This window comes from Marmota marmota, unplaced genomic scaffold, assembly GCF_001458135.2.
Source record: "Marmota marmota marmota unplaced genomic scaffold, marMar, whole genome shotgun sequence".
NCBI lineage: Eukaryota > Metazoa > Chordata > Mammalia > Rodentia > Sciuridae > Marmota > Marmota marmota.
In genome coordinates this window covers 19,932,594-19,956,935 of record NW_026000108.1, presented here as the reverse complement: position 1 = coordinate 19,956,935, position 24,342 = coordinate 19,932,594, and the positions used below count along the sequence as shown (strand labels likewise).

General features: G+C 33.6%; 1 long non-coding RNA gene across 2 annotated transcripts in view; it reads right to left on the bottom strand.

Annotated features, from left to right (window-relative positions):
• Positions 1-651: 651 nt before the first annotated feature.
• LOC125610950 overlaps positions 652-24,342 on the bottom strand; it is a 26,942-nt gene continuing 3,251 nt past the window's right edge. Inside the window, exons 1-3 of one of the 2 annotated variants that reach the window (XR_007341053.1) lie at positions 10,958-12,384; positions 1,546-1,618; positions 652-701 (exon numbers count right to left, since the gene is read on the bottom strand). This is a non-coding gene — a long non-coding RNA (uncharacterized LOC125610950). Of the gene's footprint in view, positions 702-1,545; positions 1,619-10,957; positions 12,385-24,342 lie in introns of those variants that run through there. The other variant, XR_007341052.1, reaches the window with a different exon arrangement.

Sequence of the window (24,342 nt, the reverse complement as noted above, 5' to 3'; positions counted from 1 at the left end):
ATGCTGAGGATCGAACCCAGGGTCTCGCACGTGTGAGGCTCTACCACTGAGCCACAACCCCAGCCCAAATTGTTAATATAAAATTCTTGGTGATAACAAAAACCAATCTCTTCATTATTAATTACCAGGCAAGGTTGTAGTAATTTTTAATTATATTAACTTACTTGAAATGCCATATAAATATGAATGAGAAATAATAATACAATGAGCATACAGAGCAATATTTGCGGTTTTTTTGTTTTGTTTTTTTCCTTCAGAAGCATGTTCACTGCATTTGAAATAATACATCAGTGATCTCTGAGTTATAAAGGGTAAAAGGAAATCCTCTCATAACAAACTGACAAAGGTAAAAGGTAAAACACTTTCACAACAGCATGAACCACACACTCAGAAACTGATCTGGGTTTAATACAAATGACATAATTCCTGGTCATCTGCAGTTACTTTTATAACTTCATACAGATAATGAATTAGGCTAAAATGCACTATATATTTGGTAGACTTCAGGACCAGTATCCTTAGTACATCACAAAAATATTTTGACATCCCAAAGAAGCAAGACTTGCAAGTAAGCATTTTAAACATAACTTTTGTTACTTACAAAGTAAATATAGCTTAACAAAACTGTATTTCAAAATAGGTGGGAAAAACTCACACGTTCAGTTCACTATAAACAGCATTCTGAAGTTTCTTCTCCCAACCTGTTTTGAAGGAATAAAAAAAAGAATAAAATATATTAACATAAAGTTCATTAAATAACATACATCTTAACAAAATTTAACTCACTAAATCTTTGGCATCAGATTCATTTGTGAAAGAACTTTGTCAACTGCTAAATGCTATGTAACACATGGTATTGAGGAATTACTTACTACACCTTTACCATGACCCTCAGCTAATACTGAGTAGCAAAGTCATCAACATGATATATTTTTAAATTTAAACTTTTGTGCCATTTTCTCAAGTTGTGAGAAACATTTCCTTTTTCGTCTATCAAGGTGCTTGCTGAAGGCCAAAATCTTTGGATGTTGCTATGACAAATTTGCCAAGGGGAAGGCAGGAAACAGTCTGGCACCTGACCCAGACAGGCACAAGTAACTAGTTACAATTAACTAGTCACTAAGTTCTTGGACAACAGATGCAGATTATTATGAGTTACCATCACTTAATATCTCATTTTTCATATGCATGGGTTTCTATAGAGAAACTTTCTTGTTCTACCAAAAAAAAAAAAAATTAAGATTTTCTTTTTGTTTGAAAGCACAGAAGAGGTAGGAAAAAAATGTAGAAAGAAAAAAACCCCAGGTAAAAAGCAAAATGACAAGGTACTTTATTAAGAATATACTTACAACCTTAAGGACATTTTGCAAGATGATAAACATACTTAATAGTGATTATAAAGCACAGAATGTTCCTTATTCTTGCACCATGGCTGATAGTTCTAATTATCACTAGATAAAAACCTATTCAGCATAGTTTTTATAATTTTGAATGAGTAACTAGAAGTATGGGGATACTTAAAGAATTAGGAAAAAACATACAAACCTGATACTTTAAAGTATTCCTTAATGTCTTCTTTTAGTGATTCAAGTTTAATTTCAGGTCTCTGAAGGCTGGCCTAGTTTTTTGAAAAAGAAGAAGAAAAGACAGGGATCAAAAGTGAATCATTGGGGTTGATATATAATGCTAGTGCAATTTTTAAAAAAGGAATGTCCAAATGTGAGTATTATTGGAAAATTCACTTTGAGATGTACAGAAATATCTGGAATAACTCATAAGAGAGAGAAGACTTTTCTACATAGTCTTAAAACAGACATTCCTTGACAGAACACTATAGTCTAATCAAAATATAAAAACTTGAAGTTTTAAAAAAAAGTTTAGCAGTTATGAATGCTAAACATCAGATTTTATATATTCATTCACTTAATATTATATCCAACAGATATAGCACCTATACCTAATGACCAAAAACACAAGTTGTATCTATGTAAATCTATTTTTATACAATGTCTTCCTCTTTGGATTAATACTAAATGTAAATAGGTGTTTACTGTGCATATTTATGAAAACCACATTAAAACAACCAGTTTTTCATCTTCAAGTTCATGCTTTCTATTCTACTGGTTTCTCATACTGCAATTTTTATCATAAATAATATATTTCCCGACTTGTAATGGCTTTGTTTACTCCCAAGGTGTTGATGTTTCATCATTTAGCACTCTCTGTCAAATTCAAGAAGCAGCCCATTTGGGTATTTCATAAGCATTCCAAACCTAACAAATCAAAAATTGAGTTTGTCTTCTATTTACAACTTTGCTCCTTTCTTCTATTTTTAAAACTTCATCAATGAAATTATCACCCACCAGATCTTCCATGTCAGAAATATCAAAGTTATTCTCAATTCCACCCTAATTCTTCAAAGACTGGACCCCTTTTTTGGAAGATGACACTGGTAGCAGAGAGTTGGGTTTCTATTTGTTCATTCATTTTGGTTTCATTTTTTAATCTCTGATTTCCATAGTGGGGAGGAAAAAAACAGATCAAGCAACTAGATAACTAAAACCCCAAGGAAAACATTTACAACAAAATTAAGTTGTAAGATATCCCCTACAAACTCAAAATTCAATCAGCTGGGACCAAACGCAGTCACAAGACCTGTATGGAATTAACATCTGTACAAGCAGCAGCAGACAGAAACATCAATGGGATAGCTGATGTGGGTGAATGCAAGAGAACCCCAAAATAGCTAACAAACATCCTCTAGAACACATGATGAGCCGATTTTAAAACAGGAATTAAACTAGGGAGGGCTTTTGCCAAATCAAATATATAGTAGCTGAGATGTGAAGAAGTAGGAGCTAACAGCTATTAATTTTTAAAACTCACCAATTAGCACTCCTTTGTCTTGCAAAGTCACACAAAGAAGAAAATGTTGACAGATTAACTAAAACTGTAGATGACAGGGAACTAACTCGGTGCCATGAAAACCAGTTAATAAAGAACAAAGCATTTAACCTGTCTTTCTTATGGGAACTATACCACTAGATAAGCAGATAATAAATGAAGGGAAATGTCTCTTTATAAAAGCACTGCAGCTAATAACTAAAATAGATATAATATAATTAGAATTTCACAATTTTGCAACACCAATGAATTACTAATTCTAGGCATTGAGCAGAAACAGCTATTAACATTGTAAAAGAGAACCAGGTAGTATATGCTTCTCAATGAAAGAACACTCTATTACCTATAGCCAAGCCAAAGGCTGATGAAGCCTTGGGTCCAGTTGTCCATTTATATACAAAAGATATATAGAGATATACAAAAGACAGAAGAACATGTTGAGTAACATAATGAATTTAGAATCAGAAAAATCCAAGCTGTGGAAATCTCTAAGTCAAATGGTCCAGTTCTTCAGATAATAAATTGTAAGGAAAAAAAAAAAAAAAAGGGAGGAAACTGATAAGTTAAAAAACTTAAAAGACATATCACAATTTCTTTAATTGACAAGACTAAGCTAAACCCAGGCATATATATTTAAACTAATAAAACTATCAAGAAATGCAGAAAAGCGATTAGCATAAACATCAGATTGTCAAAGAGGGCAGGGTTTGTGACTGGGATGGACAAATGGTGGGGCTTCTGGTGTGGTTGACAGTTTCACTTCTTTTTACAAGGTGGTTTCACTGTCATTCACCTTAAAACAATGAGTCATACACTTGTGCAGGATTTTTTAAACTGGGGGGAGGGGTTTCTATTTTACAATAAAAAGGTTCAAAATAGAAAAAGAAGAAATTTGTCTTCTAATCTATTTCTAACATATATTTTAAAGTCCAGCCTCTAGTCTGTGTCCCCATCACTTCTTATTTGGACCACTATTACAGCTGCTGAACTGGACCTCTTGCCATTTTACTTAAACCGCAACCACACCCCACCTGGCATTTCCAAGTCTCCTTACTCTATTTTTCTTCTTTCTTGGCATTTATTACCTCCTAATATACTGTATGGTTAATTGATTTATTATGTTTATTGGCATATTATACACCTTGTTACATTAAATTGGTAAACTCAGCTACAGCAGACATCTTTTTCTCTTTTACGGTTGTTAAGTACTTAGAATAGTTACTTTCATGTAGGAAGTACTCAATAAATATTTATTAAATGAAGGAACAAATTTCTCCCTTTCACAATATATCCTCCAGTGTTTTCTTCCTAAATGTAAGTCTGTTCTGGTGTGGTTCTCCATAATACACAAGAAGTTTAAATTTTTCAACAGGCATGTTGAGCCCTTCCTTCACAATGCAGACGCAGCTTCTCCCTACAAATGCATCTCCTCCTGCGGCTCCATCAAAAGCAACACCCTCACCTCCTGTCCTCTCACACTTCCCCAGCACACACACTCCACTCTCTAGTTGCAGTGAACTGTATTCACTGATCCCCCAACTGCCAAGTCCCTGAAGGGCTCCAAGATTTTGTTTCTGTTGTGTCCCATCAGATAGAAGGGCTTTCTCACCACCTGGAAACAACTACTAGCTTCCAAGACATCCCTCAAATACCACCTCCTTTGCCAACTCTCCCAGCAAATACAGAACACTGTTCCTCTGTGATTGTATTTACCAGATTACAATGTAATGTTCAGCTTAGGGATTTGTCTTTCTGGCTAGAGTACAAATTCAAGGACAAGAGCCAGGTCTTCTTCCTTTTTGCATCCCAAGTATTAGGTATCCTGATAGTGTTGTTTGACAAAATTACATTGACCAAACCACATTCTATTCTTTTTAGCCAATTTCCTTCCAAAACAAACAAGGAACTTCATAAAATTATTTTTAACTAAACAGAGTGGTTTCCAATCTGTTGTTCCCAGGAAATATTTTAAAAGCTGTAAAATTCTTGCTCATTATTCAAAAGGAAATAAGCTTTCTTTTACTAGCCTGTATTTGGAAATGAATCAGAGAGCACAATTCAAAGAATTTTAAGAGAAAAGAGAATGTGGTTTACCTTTCTAAACATTTTTGATATTTCAAGGTTGTTAGACTTCCTAGATATTCTTGTTATACTAAAGGCAAACCAAATTCACTAACCATCCAAGCTAATTGTAAAAATCCTCAGATATTTAAGATTTAAAAGCAAGACAGTGGGCTGGGGTTGCAGTTCTGTGCTTACCATACACAAGGCTCTCGGACTGATCCCCAGCACCACCAAGAATTTAAAAAAAAAAAAAAGCAGGACAGTGAAGACAAAGAGGACAACACGATAAGGCACAATCATTTTGGAACATGACTTAGAAGCATAACTCTTTTTGCAAATAAATCTAAATATTATTAGGAATTCTACTGTGTAAAATACAATGAAATTGGTATTATCATGCAATAAAAACAAAGAAGGCTTTTTTCTCAATGGCTAATGTCATAATTAACACTAAAAAGATACAACTTTATTCTGATATAGCTTCAATATCTAATTTACTTTTGTATTGTGTTTTGGTTGCTTGTGTAGAGTAAATTTTTGATTCACAAAGGTAAACATGAGCATTTCTAATAGCTTTCCTGGCAACTTCAGCACAGTCCCAAATTAAACTGATACAGGAAATTTAAAGAGAAGTAGTTGGAAATTTTTGTTTGAAAGATAGATACAAAAATTATTTATCACAAATATAAAAATCAGACAAAGGGCTTCCAGCCCTTACAACTGCTAACACTATGTATAACATAGTATTACTGCCACATGGTCCAGTTGTCGTGTAACAGCAGCATGCCATGCCAGGGACTATACTAAGCTCATGCATGGGTCCCTTCCCTGGCCAACACCAAGCACAGCAAACCTGCTGCAGTAAGATCCTCACTTGCACAGTGTACCTTGAGAAAACATGCAAGTCCAAATGTTTTTTAAAAACCAGCACAGCATTACATTCTTCCTCATCCATGGCATATTTATAGGCTCTCCCAAACATATGAAGAGAGATTAAACAAGAAATAGAGCTTTTTTTCCTGGGATCTATCCATCAACAAGTTTAAATTTAGAAGCAGAGTAGTGAACTATGTACTAAAGGTTTAGTACTTAATGCGTTTAGAAGATTGTTGTTTCTTCCTATAACTTTTAAATTAAATGTTTTTAAGTGAATAGAATTTTCAGAATCCTTGGATAAAATAGAGCACAGTTTGAAAACTACTTGGGACTAATGGCATTAAAAGTTCTGGAATAATCCCAGCCTTATTTAATAGCTTGACCATGTAATTTAACTTCTCTACATCTTAGTTTCTTTATTTAATAGGGAAAACAATACCTAAACTAAATTATTCAAGTAGAAAAATTTTCAATTACTTTTAGGCTACATAATATAAGATGTGCCCAAATGGAAATGGGCTAAATATTTACAATAGACTGTCAGGGAAGGAGATAGGGGGTTGAGGGTAGAGATTTTAAAAATATCTACAACAAACATTAAGACTTCTCTTAAACAAAATGCCTCTAGCTCACCAAGAGAGCTAAGATACACTGCAGCAAGAGAGCATAAAATAAACTCATAGTTATGGCCCTGCATATGTCCTTCACCCATATTGATATCCTCCACCTTTCTGTACCCTAAAAACATATGGCCTTCCTTCCACCAAAACACCCCCCCACATACACACACACCCCTAGTTTCTATTCCTAGCAACAGTCTTACTTCAAAGCCTCCATCACTAGAAATCTTATATTTCTGACCTTATTGAGTAAAGGAAACTGGAGAGGCAAAGCAACTGAAGTAGCAGCTCTTCCAAAGACACTGCGAGGCAGGCTGGGGGACACTCCATGCAACAGGCATAGGGAGGTCTACACACAGGAGCCAGAGGAGTTAGTTCCCTCTAACGAGACCTGGCCTCTCCACTTCTCACTAGGCTGTCATTTAATTTTAAGATTCATCAATCATTCCAAGCCCAAAGAATCACAGAATCTCAGGGTTAGACAGGCCTGTAGAGTTCCTCTATGTCAACTAACCTTGTAAGGCCTGCCTCCGGTCTCCAAGTGACTTTCTGGATAAGAGTCTTAGAAACTTAGAAACTCTAAACTCGCTTTCCTGCTACAAACTGCTCCCATCCCTACCTTAGTCAACTATTAAGGTTGAACTATTTTGTTAGACAGCTCTTCCTTATTATGAGCTAAAATTTACTCCCCTTAATATCTGCAACCACCACTCTTTGGGTCACAGAAAATAAATTTAGTCCCTTTTCTGTGAGAAGCCTTCAAATACTAGCTGTTGTGCCTTCCCTGAAATTTCTCTTCTCAAGGCCACACATATTCCCAGGTTTTTCAACTTATCCTTGTACAAGTCTTATTACCACCCTGGCCATTCTCTAAGCAGAGTCCAGTTCAATTTGTCCTTGATTGCTGTAGCTCTTTATTTCCACTGAACCACTGATTCTCAACCTTTTCAGTCTCAGATCTTCATTATCTTAAAAATTATTGAGGACTCCAGAGTGCTTTTGCTTATATGAATTACATGTATTGATACTTACAGCATTGGAAGTTAAAACACAAATAATTTTAAATAATTGCTTATTAGTATCATAATTCCTTAAAATGTTAAACATAGTTCAGGAATTCTACTTCTGAGTACATACCTGAAAAAATCAAAGCAGGGACTCAAACAGATATTTCTATACCAATGTTTGTATCAACATTATTCATAGTAGCCAAAAGGTATAAACAACACAAATATAAATGGGTGGATGGATGGATGAAAAAAATGTTGTATACTCACACGATGGAATATTATTCAGCCTTTAAAAAGGAAGAAGTTCTGACTCATGCTACAACATGGATGAACCTTCATGACACCATGGTGTGTGAAATAGACCAGTCACAAAGAAGTACCAGAGAAGTCAAACTCAGAGTCATAGAGTAGAATGGTGATTGTCAGGGGGTGGGGAAGGAGATGAGGAATTATGATTTAACAAGTACAGGGTTTCAGTTACGATGAAAAGGTTCTGGAGATGAACAGTGGTGATGACCACCCAACAATATGAACGTACTTAATGCCAAAGAACTGTACACTTAGTGGTTAAAATGTTTTTTTTATTTTTATAAATAAATTTATAAATTTATTTTTATTTATGTATATTTCACTAAAATAAAAAAAATGTCCAATTCATTTTAAAATAAGAATAATAAAGCTCTTATATATTAGCTTAAAAATAATTTATCTAAAGTAACTTGATTTTCAGAAATAAAAATTAAGAAAAGAGATACTACTAAAAAAAAAGAGATACTATATTACATTTTTGCAAGTCTCTTTCATGTTTGGCTCAATAGAACACAGATGGATTCCTGAATTTGATATGGTATTTAATATGTGGTTCTGTGTTGTTTTGATTGATATACATGAAACAAAATTGATATACATTGATATACATGAAACAAAAACACATATGTGTGTATATATGTGTGTATACACACATACACACATATATATGGAAAAAAGAGAAATATTTCACTATCCTTTTCAGATAACTGGAGATATTTTCATTTGAGAAAATATTGATTTTTTTAACAAATTTGATTAAGTAGTGGTTTTCCAAAAATTTGTTGTGATGTGGAATCTGACAACAATAAATTTTTCATATTCTAAACATAAAAATGCATTGATCTGCCTTGCAATTTGATCTCTTACCTATATATGATTCTGTAACGTGTGTTCAAACATATTGGTTAACTAGGTTATGTGGCTGAAACATTTCATTAAATAGTATCAAAAACTAACATTCATTAATATCACCACCAATATCATCAAAAACATTTTTAAATATTGAGAAGCCATCAAGTTCACAGTGTTTTCAAACTCTAATTTTTACTTAAAGCTTGAATTTTGTCATTGGCAACACATAAAACTTTCCTTTGAAGTGACAGACTCAACTTCACTAATCTTTTTAAAAAATGAGCCAAATATTTTTTTAATGACAACATGAATTGTAACAAATAACAACATACATGTGATATATATATATATATATATATATATATATATATATATATATATAATGTGTATATTGTGTGTATATATATTTATATATATAAATATATACATGAATATATAAACAAAGATACAAAGTAAAATGATAATTTCAGGGGTTGGGGAGGGGATGATGAGTTATGATTTAACAAGTACAGGGTTTCTTTTACATGCATTCATATATGCTTATATATATATATATCCATGTACGTATTTATATATACAAGTGAGTATGAATAACAATAGTTTTTGGTCAGCCACTCAAGGGTTTCTTTTTTTAAAGCAGCAATTCAGTTTGGAACTCAATCTCATAAATGCTTTTTTCTAGATAACCACCTTCTATCAGTATGCAGCAGAAGTGACTTATGCATACTTTCCATTCATTAAACGGAATATTATAAAGATGTGTATTCAGCGGATGATAATTAATAATATGAATTATTTACTGTTTCACCAAGAACACTGAAGTCAAACTGGCTTTTTTTTTTCATTATAAGTATGCGATGGTAAAGGATGTAATGACTACTAGAGAGTTTGGTATTAGTGTCTTGATTTACATATTAGAAACTGAACCCATCACTGTTGCCATTATACTATAAAAAGGGCAAAAATAGCTTATTGTTATTATAAAATAATTGTGCTCTGAAGTGGTCTTAGGGACCACCAGGGTTCCACTGACCAGGCTTGAACAACCATTGCAATAGACTAAAAGCTTCTTAAAGAAAAGTCTTATATATAGATATATATAGATATATATATCAAGATCCAGCACAGTAGCTATTACATAGCATTTAATTAATGCATTTTTGTCCACTCTTTAATGTACTAATGATTTCTTGGACAGACCTACAATCTGCAACCTGCAACCCATGAAAAACGGAAGAGGACTAAGACATTGTTTTTGTTCTCTGAAACTTTTAGTACAGTAAGGAAGAGAGCCAATATTTTAAAAGCCAGTATAAGAAAGAAAATATGTTACAACAGAGGTATCATCTATAGAAAACTGAACAATTCTTACTGAAAAAATTGAAAAACAGAAGCAAAGCAGCGCAGGCTGAGTGGAAAGAGTGGACAACAGCATGGAAACAGCCTCATGCGCTCTCAGTTTGTGGAACAGCCAAAGATCCAAAGAAACATGGGAAAGAAAAGACAAGAGGCCGAAACTAAAGCACTTGTTTCTGATTCTGTCCATCCTGCTCATTAGTGCCAGATTAATGTTCCCTAAAAACAATCCCATTCCTTCACTCTGCTCAGAATACCTCAGGAAGCTCTTCACTCCCTGTAGCATCAAGGCAAACTTATTCAGAAATTTACAACCCTCTAAAAATCTGGTCCCACCCAATCTATATAATCTTATCTGTCTAGAGAGACCCTATAAACCCAGTGCTCTTCCAATAGGAACTCACTCCCACCCTCCCACCTTGAAGCTTTCCAGACTTCTTAGATCTCCAGACAGTTCCTTTCAATAGAATATGTCCTATTCATTTGTATTGTTTTTCAATAATCAATTGAATGCTTCCAATGGAACAGTTGCTGGGTATAAAAAGAAAAACATGACACCTTCCTTTTTTTGAGGAACTCACAGTACATTTAGGGGTATAAACAAAAACCTCAGAGAGAAGTGCTACTAAAAAATAAAAAAGATAAAATGCCCTTTCCCACATCAATTCCCAAACATTCTTATAATTAGCTTTTGGTCTGGACTTCATTTAATTTCTCTCAAGAGTCCACTGCTACCACAAATGAGATGCTCAATTTAAACATGTTGAATTAGGTATCTCCATTTCTTCCTAATATTTGGTTCTTTCTAAAACTGTAGATCTGTAATCCTGGAAGTCACAGTGGACAAATGTTGTAGCCATGAATAAGTTTTAGTTTCCAGTTGGAGATTATGGCTCTCTAAAAGCTGGCTGTGCCTTCTACTCAATCTGTGTTGAATAATTCCAGCCCTGCTCTGGCTTCTCTCACCTGAAGATGAATCCCTCACTGGCTTTCTTTTGCTGACATCCCCAAGCTGACCAGCTTTTCTGCCAGCACTGACTGTCTTCTCCACCTTCATTCACATCTTTATTCTTGGCCTCCTTTCATGATGTACTTTAAGCCTGAAACAATTTTCAGTTCACATTTAATAACCAGTCTTTTCCACCTCATTTCAACTTGGTCTTGCGAATTCAGGAACCCAACATGATGTTTTCTAAGCATCTCAATGAAACAAAGAGTTTTACTTACACAAGCAAACCCACATTTTAGTATGTATCGTTTCCCTCAAATACATATACTGCACATAGGCAAGAACTTCCTGGGGCTGGAGATATAGGTCAATTGGCAAAGAGCTTTGCTAGCATGCACAAAGCACCACAAAAAAACAAATAAAAACACTTCTTTATTTTGAAATCCTGTATGCCATCATTCATTTATTCACAAGTAAATGAAGTAAAGGACACAAAAGTAAACAAAGTAGAAATGGGTAAGTATGTCATCAATTCCTGGTTCATGCCAAATACAGAATCACTCAATTATTAATATGTCAACTGTAGTAGTCCAATGTAGGTCTTCTTTTATTGGAGGCCAAATCCTACCCTAAAGAGATATCAAAAAAGAAGATATTAAACTGTAATCATGGTATAGAATTTTCAATACCAGTGTAGATCCTGTATATTTGAGATATAATTTTGTAAGTTTCAGCAAAAGATGCATAATGAGATGCTCTGAGTTTCCAATAAATGATAACAGCCTATTAGTTGTATTGTTCCTTCTCCCTTCAAAGCCTATCTTTTCAGGTTCCTTCCTTTCACAATCCTATTATTTATAATGATAATCTGAGTAACAAGACTTATTAAAATTTTAATGGAACAGAAATAACATTTGGGGTTTTATCCAACATCCACTTTAAATAAGAATAATGAATAACAAAACAAAATAATAATTCTGATATGTGCTAGAAATCAAATTTGGAATTAGACTACCACCCCAATGTCTAGGAGATGAATGAGGAAATTCAATTTTAAGATGCAGTTGACTTATTAACTCAGAAATATTTGGAAAACAAAAAACATTTCCCCTTTCTAGAAAATACTTCACTCTATATGAGGATATATTAAAATATAGTCAATGTTTATATGCGCTAAAAGAGAAGAGTCGTTGGCAGGGGAAAAAATCTAAAAATCACATTTGTACTTAGCTCTTCTAAAAGCAATGAGAGGATTTAAACTTAGAGGATTTAAGTTTTTAAAAGTGATATTTTGTTTGGACTTGTAAAGAACACCCAGTTTTCCTTTTAAAGAGCACTTACTATGAAAGGTATATTATCTTGTTCAATCCTCACAAAATGAAATGTATATTTCCAAGTAGTATGGAGTAGCTGGTAACTGATTAGCACCCCTTCCTAGAACAAATAACAGAGCCCCCACACACAGAGAGAGATACACACACAGATTATCTATTTGAAGGTACATACAGTTGCTAAGAAACCAGAATTGAAGTAACAGGAGAAAATCTTGACAGATGAACTGGCTACAATAGCAACATTTTCTTTGGGATTATTAGCCTATTCTGAGCATGGACAAGACCTGAGAATTGGGTCAAACTCAGAACAAAACCCAGTGCATGGCTACCGAGGCAGAAGTCAAGCTTTGGCAGAGACTTTGGAAGTCTTAAGCACACAGTTGTTTGTCTCCTCACAAATTTTTTTTGAACACTGGAACCATGTGTGGTGGAAGGTGAAAAACCTAAGCAGGGAAACAGTCAGAAAGTAGAGAGTTTGGGATCCAAGTGGGAGGAAAATCTACAGGGTATCTCAAATCCTTTGTTGAAGAACCTAAAAAGACAAAAAAGAACCAAAGAAAGATTGACCCTGAGAGACTAAACCCCAGACTCAATATATCCCCTAATTGGATTAATGTAACTGATCACAAGACTCTCTGACCCCTGGTGGGAAGGGTGAACGCTCTATAATGGAAGATATCATCTGAAGGGTCCATAGTTTTTTCATACAGATTGCATGGCATTCAACTAAGTCATATCAAGAAAGTCACACAAAAAACTAAGAGAAAAAAAAATAGAAAGACATCCATGGGTGATCCAGATACTGGTATTAAGCTGATGAAAGCTTTAAAATAATTTTGAGTGTTTCAAAGCCCAGTATTACCAAAGGAGGAGGGGGAAAAACATGGAAAAAACTGATAAAATAGATGAAAAATAGAGAATTTCACCTAATTCTTTTTTTATCACCAATAAAAAAAGAACCATTTGGAATTTTAGAACTGAAGAATATACAATATGAATAATAACCCATTAGATGGATATACCAGAAATATGTAACAGCTTAAAATATGGTTAATGAATTAAAGGTCAAAGAAAATATCCAAACTGAACAGAAAATAATAATAACAATCACAACAATAATAATAGAAAATTAAGTTATTAGAAAATGTGGTACTTGGTGAAAAGAGCTAATGTATAAATTGGAGACTCAGAAAGAAAGGAGACAAAAATGTGGCAGAATTAATATTTGAACAAATAATCATCAATAGTTTTCCAAAATTGATGAGAGGTTTCAATTCTATATTTAAGAAGTCCCAAAACTCCAAATAGAATAAATTAAGCAAATAATAATACAAATAAAAATACCATATCAAAAAGTACATCTTAACTAGTCTGCTGAAAACCAAAAACAGAAAGAACATGTTAAAAGCAGCCAGATGGATGTGAGGCATACATGCATACATGAACTCAGTGACAGCTGACTTATCAAAAGAAAACAAGTAGGACAGAAGACAACAGAATGACACCTCATTATGCTGAAAGAAAACTACTGCCAATTCAGAAGGATAATCCTACAGTAAGTATGGAAATGCAGGAGGAAATAATGAAAAGGATAACAACGTGATTAAGAGTGAAAAAATATTCACCAAATATTAACACTACAAAACACTCATAGCAATGTCTTATGGGATTTGGAGTATACATACATAAAATGCACGTCAAAAATAACACAAGAGGTCGATCAACCCACTGCCTACTCTACTACCGCCATTGCCGCTGCCTCTGATGCCGCTGCTGCCAACCTGGGGTTGCCCAGAGCCTTCTTCCTGGGCTGCCACAGAGGCTGCTGCCTGCCGGAGGTGTCTTCTCTGGGCATGGCCTCAGTTACCTCGGACCCAAATTCCCACACTGCCTGGCGTCCCACGCTACCTCTGTGGTTGCTGCTGCTGATATATGAATGGTGTTCTGCATTTCTGTTCTATTCTTATGTCTTTAATTTTTTTCTCTTTGGTTGTATTCTTCCTGTCTCTTGTCTATTTTGTTGGACTTTCTTTCCAACTTTTCAACAACCAACAGCCAATCTCTGTCAGCTCCTCTTCCACTCTTCCTGTGAATTTTTACTTCTAGATTCTCTCTTCCTCCCTCTTAATATTGCTACTGCACCATCTCTGTTCTCTCATCCACCATTTGAAATTGTAAATCATTTTAACAAATATTCTATTTGTACTATAGATAGTTATTGAACTCATCATTTTGGTTTAATGCAAGAAAACAGCAGACTCCTTAGTGGGAGCCATTAGGTTTAAGGCTACATATTGTGTACACTGGGTGCTGTTGATATTGGTCTCACCAGTAAAGATGAAGCACTGGAAACCTCAGGGACACTATAGGTCTAAGTGTAGAATTTATCCTGCATTAGATTCATACTTTTAGATGAGAAAACACACTAACAACATGAAAAAACAAGGGAATAAAGCACCCCAAACAAACCAAGGTGCTTCAACAACAGAAGCCACTGATAACACAGTAGAAGAAATGTCCAAGAAAGAGTTCAGATTGTATGTAGTTAATTTGACATATGAAGTAAAGGATAGTATACGGAGTGAAATTAAAGAAAAAATACAGGAAGTGAAAGACCACTTCAATCAAGTTAGAAATCAAGAAAAAAAAAATCCAAGTAGAAATCCTCTAAATGAAGAAATCAGTAAACCAAATTATAAATTCAATAGAAAGCATCACCAATAGACTACACCATTTGGAAGACAGAACCTCAGAAAATGAAGACAAAATATATAATCTTGAAAGTAAAGTTGAACATGTAGAGAAGATGGTAAGAAACCATTGACAGAACATCCAAGAATTATGGGATAACATGAAAAGACTAAATTTAAGAGTTATCGGAATAGATGAAGGAGCAGAGATATGAATCAAAGGAATGCACACTTTTTTCAATTATTTAATAGCAGAAAATCAAATACATTCTTTAAAATTATTGAATAATCAAAAATAGTGAAGTAAGAAAAAAATATGAAGCAAATGGACCAAGTAAGAAGAAAATATTAAGATGAGAAATAGGAAACCAAACATATCAGTAAATTCATTAAATATAAATAGACTTAATAATACAATTAAAAGACTATAATTGTCAGTCTAGATTTTAAAAACAACTAGAGGATGCTTTCAAGAGACACACCTTAAATAATAAGTCACAAAGAAGGTGAAAAAAGAATGGAAAAAAACCATACCATACAACTGCTAACAACCAAAAGAAAGCAAATGTAGTTATACTAACACCATTAAGGCAAGAACCGTATTTAAGATAAAGAGGGATATTTCATAATGATAGGGGGTTAATCCAAAAGGAACATATCACAATATAAATCTATGTAAAACCAATAAAAATAATCATAAAATATATAAGCAAAAATTGGAAAGAATTAAAGGAAAAATAGAGAAATGCAGTAGTTTCCCACTTATCCTCTATGGTTTCAGTTACCTGTAGTAAACTCTGATCCAAAAATGTTACATGGAAAATTCCAGAAACAAGAATTCATGTTTTAAATTGCATACCATTTTACATAGCATTATGAAATTTTGTGCCATTCCATCCTGCCTGGGATGCAAATTATCCCTTTGTTCAATATATCCACATTGTACATGCTACCCACCCATTAGTTACTTAGTAGCCACATGGGTTATTCGATCTATTGTCGAAGTAACACAGTGCTTATGTTCAAGTAATCCACACTTTACTTTAAAATGGCCCCAAAGTGCAAGAGTACTGATGTTGGCAATTCAGGCATGGTAAAGGGAAGCCATAAAGTGCTTCCTTTAAATGAAAAGGTGAAATCTCTCAATAAAAAAAGAAATCATACACTGAGTTGCTAAGATATACAATAAGAATAAATCTTTTATCCAAAAAATGGTTCTAGTTTAAGATTAGTTATTATTGTTCATTTCTTACTGTGTCTTATACATAAATTAAACTTTATCATAATTATGTATGTATGGGAAAATTATAGTATATATAGGATTCAGTACTATCTGAATTTAGACATTCCATGAGGTCTTGGAACATATCCCACATGGATAAAAGAGGACTACCATACACAGCCATGGTGGGTGATTCTAACATTTCTTTCATTAGCTAAAATAACAGAAAAAAGATTCAATATAAATAAATAAGAGTTGAATATCATAATTATAGCAACTTGACCTCAGTATATATATATACACACACACACACACACACACACACACACACACACACATAATCTGATCTAACAGTGACAGTATACATACTTTTTATAAGGTCACATGGAACATTCAGCAAAAGTGACTATATAAAACAAGCCTCAGCAAATCAAGAAGAGGAAGCAAATCAGCAAAGCATGCCTCAGCCTAGAAATCAACAACAAAAATATAAAAAGAATATCTCAATTGCTTGGAAATTAAGCAATATACTTCAAAATAATACTACTGTTAAATATTAAAAATAATATTTTAAAATATTTTTAATAAAATTATAATAAAAACATGACTCATTCAAACTGTGAGATGCAGTTAAAAACAGTGCTTAAATGGAAAATTATAATCTTCACTGTATACTTTAGAAAAAATAAAGACTTCAAATTAATAATTTAAGCTTCTATCTAAAGACTTAGAAAAAGAATAGCAAATCAATCGCAAAGGAAGTAGAAGGAAATTAGCTGGGCATAATGGCACACACCTGAAATCCCAATAGCTCAGGAGGCTTAGGCAAGAGGACTGAAAGTTCAAAGCCAGCCTCAGCAATTTAGTGAGGCCCTAAGCAACTTAGTGAGACCTGTCTCAAAATAAAAAGAACCAGTGATGACTTAGTGGTTAAGCTCCTGGGTTCAATCTCCAGCACCATCACCCTCACACAAAAAAAGTGGGAGGAAATTAATAATACAAGCTGACTTGAAATTAATAGAAAATCAGCAAAACCAAAAATTGAATCTTTGATGAGATTTAAAAAAATGATAAACCCCTAGAAAAACTGTTCAAACACACACACAACACAATCACCATTACCAGAAATTTAAAAAGTCTTCAAACACACACACAAAAAATTAAAATTTACTAGAAATTTTTTGGCCAACTTTTTTATACAACTTAAATGGATAAATTCCTTGAAAAGCACAACTTACAACACAGACAGTAGAAGGAATAGAACATCTGAATATTCCTATATCTATTATATCTGAATCTGTTACTTAAAACTCACCAATACAATATTAAAGAACAAAGTGGGAAGATCAACACCACTAACTTTAAGACTTAAGTTAAAAAATCAAAATGTTGTGGAACTGGTAAAAGTATACACAAATAAAATAACAGAACTTAATAGAAATTTATAAATAGATCAAAACAAATATAGTTAACTGATCTTTTAAGAAGTAGAGACAATTCAATGAAAAACCAATCTTTTCAACAAACGGTACTAGGACAATTGGTCATACATGTATGAAAGGAAGGAAGGAGAAATGAAAAAGAAAAAAATGAAAGAGGAAGAGCAGGAGAAAAGAAAGGAAAAGGAAAAGAAAAACAATAAGACACAGACCTTATAGCTTTCATAGAAATTAATTCCAAATGAATCATAAACCTACACATAAAACAGAACTATAAAACTTCTAGGAGATAACACAAGAGAAAAATCAGGTGACCTGTAGTTTAGTGAAATATACAACCCATAAAAGAAAAAACTGACAGGCTGGACTTATTGAAACTAAAACTACTCAGAAAGGTACTGAAGAGAATGAAAACTAGTCACAGACTGGGAGATATCTGCAAAACACACCTGATAGTGGACTTGAACCAAAATATAAGACAATTTTTTAAATTTTTTTGCTTTTATTGGGACATTATAATTGCACATGATAATTGCATTCATTCTGACTTAATCATACATTCACGAAATTTAATTTACTCCATTCAGTCCCCAGTTTCCCCATTTCCCTTTCCTCCTCCCTCCTTGTATTCCCTTTCTCCTACTCTACTGGTCTGCCTTGCACTCGTCTTTATATTTTTAATAGATGTTTTAAAGATAAACATAAAGGTGGAATTCACTGTAGTACAATTGTACATGTACACATTATAATTTTATCAAATTTATTCTGAATTTTCTCCCCTTTCCGGTCCTTCTTCCCTCCCCCTCAATATCCTACTTCACTGTTATGATATCTGACCCCACACCACCCTACTTACTTTGCTCCAACTTTTGTATATGTGAGAACATTCGACCGTTGATCTTCTAAATCTGGCTTATTTCACTAAGTATGTGTTCTCCAGTTCCATCCATTTACTGGTAAATATCATATTTCATTCTCTTTTATGGCTAAGTAAAACTCCATTGTGTATATACACTACATCTTCTTTATCCATTTATCATCTATTGACCAGCACCGGGGCTGGTTCTATATATTGGCTATTGTGAGTTGCACTATTATAAACAATTATGTGGTTGTATCACTATAGTATGCTGTTTTTAGTTCTTCTGGATAAATACCAAGAAGGGTCATACAGAAGTTCCACTCCTAGTTTTTTTTGAAGATTCTCCATACTGCTTTCCAGAATAATTATATTAATTTGCAGTCCCACCAACAATGAATGAGTGTACCTTTTCCCCTCATCCTCATCAGCATTTATTATTAGTTTTATTCTTGATGATTGCCATTCTGACCGGAGTGAGATGAAATCTCAGTACAGTTTTGATTTGTATTTCCTTGATTGCTAAAGATGTTGAATATTTTTTATGCATTTGTTGGCCAGATTATTTTGTTTTGCTTTGTTTTTGCAGTACTGGGGATTGAACCCAGGGCAAGGCAAGTGTAACCTTAATGTAATTTAGTGACAAATAATATATCAATACTAGTCAACTGTAACAAATGTACCACACCAATGTAAGATGTGAATGATAGAGAAGACTATGTGCAAGGGAGAGGGAGATAGGGAACTCTGCATTTTCTGCTTAGTTTTTCTGTAAACCTAAAACTATTCTAAAAATAAAGTATGGGGCTGGGGTTGTGGCCTACCATGAGTGAGGTACTGGGTTCAATTCTCAGCATCACATATAAATAAGGAATAAAATAAAGATCCATCAACATCTAAAAATATTTTTTAAAAAAGCACATTCAGTTAAAAAGAAAACTTCCCAAATAGAAAACTTTAGACATTGGCCTCCTTGGAAAATTCTTCCAAACACCTAAACAATAACAAATTTCATAACATTCTTGCAGAGAATAGGAAATAAAGAAGGAGGTAACACTTTCTTACTCATTTTATGAGGCCAGCATAATCTTGATAAAAAGCTTGACAAAGATATTACAAGAAAGAAAATCGCACACCAATCTTTCTTTCTCATGACATAGCTGCAATCTTAAAATTATTCTGCTAACTCCATTGTAGAAAACCATTCTAAGAGAATGTTACTCTCAGTCTAACAATGAGGATAAAATAGTATAATCAACAAAAATCATAGCTTTTGTACCCATTTTAAAAAAAAACAAATGAACTAAATTCCAAAGAATAACAATCTCCTCAAAGGACAGACAGGACTCCAGACTATTTCACCTTTGGCAGAGCACAGAAGGAAAAGGGGGCTACCCCACAAGGGAGCAAGAAGAAATCAACTAAAATGTTCCTATTACACACGCACTTAGTGTGGGCCAGCATGTCAGTTTGGAGTAGCTGGGAGAATTCACAAAGAAGAGAATTCGCTCATTTGGATGCTCTTTTCCACTTTTCTCCACCAGACTCATGAAAGATTGTGGGAAAGCAGGAATATTCAAAGACAGCATACTTTTGTGGCACAAATATGTAAGAAGGGCTGGGCTGCCAGTGTAGAATAGGCATAAAACTATTTTATTAACCAAACTTTCCTCTCATGCTGTGAAATAGTTGCAAAGTCTCTTGGGCCCAGGATCCTACATCAATACAAAGCAGAAATAAATTAACACTAGGGAAGGGCAGGTCTCTCTTTCACCCAATACCTGCCACAAATACAAGGCACAGTTTGGTTACCAAATAGAGAAAAGGACGGAACATGCCAAAGGTGAGAAAGATCCACTCCCAGGACAAAGCACATGGACTGAGACAAGAGAATAAAGAGTCAAGCCCCGCTGGGGGAAGAACAAAGGCATGGGGAGAGATCTCCCTCTAAGTAACATGCAAGCAGAGATGGATGAAAGGTGAGGATAACACACAAACACTGAGACACACTCACCCATTCCCCAAGACCTATTCCAAGTAAAAGGTAACACAAGCCCACCACTGAAGGAATTTGAAACTTGTGGCACACTGAGGGTAATGACAACAAAACCCAAACCTAGCCTGACTCCTGACTATATTGTCTGAAGTCCCAGCCTCAGTAAACATGGAGAATTCTTGAATAAAATTCCCCATCTTAGATACTTGGCCTAATTGACATTTATAGAAAAGTACCTTGAACAAAATTATCAATTTTAGTACTTGACCTAATTGACATTTATAGAACAGCAACAGCAGAATGAAAGTGCTTCTCAAGGGTACGTGAAACATTCAACAAAATAGAATTTATTCTATTATAAACAGAACTTTAACAAATTTGTAAGAACTGAAAACATGCACATAGTGTTCTTGATCATAATGGTGTTAAACCAGAAATCAGAGGAAGGTATCAGTAAAAATCCCCTAAAATTTAAAAATTAAACAATGCTTTTCTAGACAGCTGTGAATCAAAGATAAAGTCACAGCAGAATTTTTTAAGTGAAAATGCAATAGAATATATCTTAATTCAGCTAAAACATAGAGGGAAATTTACAGTTTTATATCAGAAGAAGACTATCAAATCAATAATATAAATTTCCACTTAAGTGGCTAGGAAAAGAGCAATTAAACCCAAAGCAAGCAGAACACCATAATAAGTAAAAAAAAAAAAAAACTAAAAGACTGAAAACAGGAAAACAATGAAGACAACAGCTACCTCTTTGAAAACACCAATAAAATTGGTAACTTCCTAGGCAGGCTAATTAAGAAAAAAAGATAAAATACCATTACAATATCAAGGATAAAAGAGGAGCTATCACTCAAAGGGAAATAAAGGGATATAAACAACTTCGTGTGAATAAATTTGATAATGTAGACTAAGTACCACCTTTTATTTTTTATTTTTAACTGACACATAAATGTACATATTCATGAGATATGCTATGATGTTTTGACACGTGTATACAATATGGAATGATCAAATCAAGATAATTTTATCCATCTCCTCAAAACATTTATCATTTCTGTTCAAACATACAAAATCCTCTCTTCTAACCATTTTGGACAATCCTTTTTAACCACAGGCAGCCCAGAACACTGGAGTTGAACCCTCCTATCCAACTGCATTTTTGTGCCTTTCAGTGAACCCCACTCATCCCCCTCCCTTCCCAGCCTCTGGTGACCACTATTCTACTCTCTACTTCTACGAGAACAACTTTTGAAACATTAAGAACTACTAAATCTTACAAGAAGAAACACATAGCCTAATTAGTCCAATATATATTTTTATATTGAATTTTTTATTAAAAACATTTTTTGGGGAAAAAAGAACACACCTCCCAATCCCTGTGACTTCATTGGGAATTCTATAAGACACTTTAAGAGGAAATAAAGGTAATGCTTCACAAATTCTTCCAAAAAGTAGGAGAGAAGAAAATACTTCCTGACTTATTTTATAAGATCAGCATTACCCAATATCAAAACCAGATAAAAACACTAGAAGAAAACTACCAATATATTTAATGAATAAAACCACAAAATATTCAGCAAAACATCAGCAAACTGAATCATCATAACAAAGTGCAATTTATCCCAGAATGCAAAATTGATGAAATATTCAAAGTCATTCAAAATTATTCACCTTACCAACATACTGAAAGGAAAAAAGATCACATAAGCATCTCTACACATGCAAGAAACATATTTAACAAAATTTATCATTCATTCATAATAAAATTCTCAGAAAACCAGGAACAGAAGATAGCTTCCTCAACTTGATAAAAAGCATCTATACAACATTGCACTGGAATTGTTATGTAGCACAATTACAGTAAGAAAAAGAAATAAAAGGCATACAGATAGAAAAGATAAAGCAAAACTGTCTTTATTTGCACACGATACATGTATCTGGAAAATCCTATATAAACTATGAAAAGTGTGCTATAACTAACGAGTAAGTTCAGCAAGGTCTCAGTCTTTTATTAAGCTCTTAGTAAATAGACCAATATCAATTATATTACCTTGTACTAACAATAAACAACTGGTAATTGAAATGATAAACTTATTACTTAAAATAGTATCAGAAACATGATATACTTAGAGAAAAATCTAAATAAAAAGTATACAAAATATGTATACTAGAACTATAAAACTCTGACAAGAGAAAATAAAGATTATATAAATACGTGAAAAAATACTATGTTCATGAACTAGAAAACTCAATATCGTGTTTGATTTTAATTCTCCCCAAATTAATCTACAGACTCAACATAATCTCAATCCAAATCTTAAAAGAGCATTGTAGTAATTTAAAAGTTGATTCTAAAGTCCTTTGCTTTGCCATATAAATTTAAGAAACTATTTTGAAAAAGAGAAACAATGTTGGAGGACCTGATTTGAAAGCTTCCTATAAAGTTACAAAACTCAAGATAGCATAGTACTGGCATAATAATACACAAAGGGATCAATGGAACAGAATAAAGAAAGCACAAGACACAATTGATTTTTAACAAAGTTGCCAAGGAGATCAATGGAGAAATGATAGGCTTATAAACAAATGGGTACTGGAAATACTGGACGTTCATTCAGAATAAAAAAGCAGGGAAGCACCTTGCACTGTTTTAAAAAATTAACTGAAAATGCATCACAGGCCTAAACATAAAAGCCAAAATTATAAAACTATTAAAACAAACATTAAAAAAATTGAGGCTCTGCATTAGGCAAAGACTTTCAGGGCACTAAAAGCATAAATCATAAGAAAGAAATGGTTAAAAATTTATGTTATCAAATTTTGCTCTTTGAAATTTCCAGTTAAGAAACTGAAAATACAAAGTGCAGACTAGAAGAAAATATTTGCAAGATGCATATCTGATGAAAGACTTGTATCATATATAAAGAATCCTTGGGCTGGGGTTGTGGCTCAGTGGTAGAGCCTTACCTAGCATGTGTGAGGCACTGGGTTCAATTCGCAGCACCACATATAAATAAATAAAAGTAAAAGTCCATTGACAATTTTAAAAAATTAAACAACAACAACAAAAAGAATCCTTACAACTCAACAATTTAAAAAAAAAAACACCCACAAACTTTAAATGGGCAAAAGATTTGAAAAGACTATTTCACCACAGAAGATACAAGCACATGAGAAAGGTTTAATGTCATTTGTAACTAGGGAAATACCACTATGCTTCTTCTAGAGGAGTGTAATAAATAAAATGAATTAATCAAAAGTAATAAATAAAAAGCCATCATCGCTTGCTATTAAAGATGCAGAACAGTTGCAATTTTCATAATTGCTGATGAGAATGTAAAGTGCTATTTAGGAAAAGCTCAGAGGCCGTAAGACTCAACAATTCCATTCCTAGGTATTTGAAAAAAGAAAATAAATATCCAAGCAAAAAAGCTATTCTAGAATGTATATATCAACTTTACTTTTAATCAGTAATCCACCAAAATACCATGGGATATCCAAACAAGGAAATATTACTCAGTAATTAAAAAAGAACAAAACTACTGAAATATCAACTGCATGCATGAATCTCAAAAGCCTTATGCTAAATGACCAAAGGCATGCACAAACAATTTACATACTCTATGATTCCATTTACATGACACAACAACAACAACAATGAAAAGCGAAGGTCTCTTAATCTATGCATTCACAGAGCCTACTGCATTACAAATTAATAAAGGCTGGGTGGACTAATAGGGGGGAAATCACTGCAGAGAAGATAAAAGGGCAACAAAGTATACAGAGACCGGGTGAGGGGAAAGCACCTAGGTCCCAAATCCACCCACAAGGCAAAAAAAAAAAAAAAAAAAAA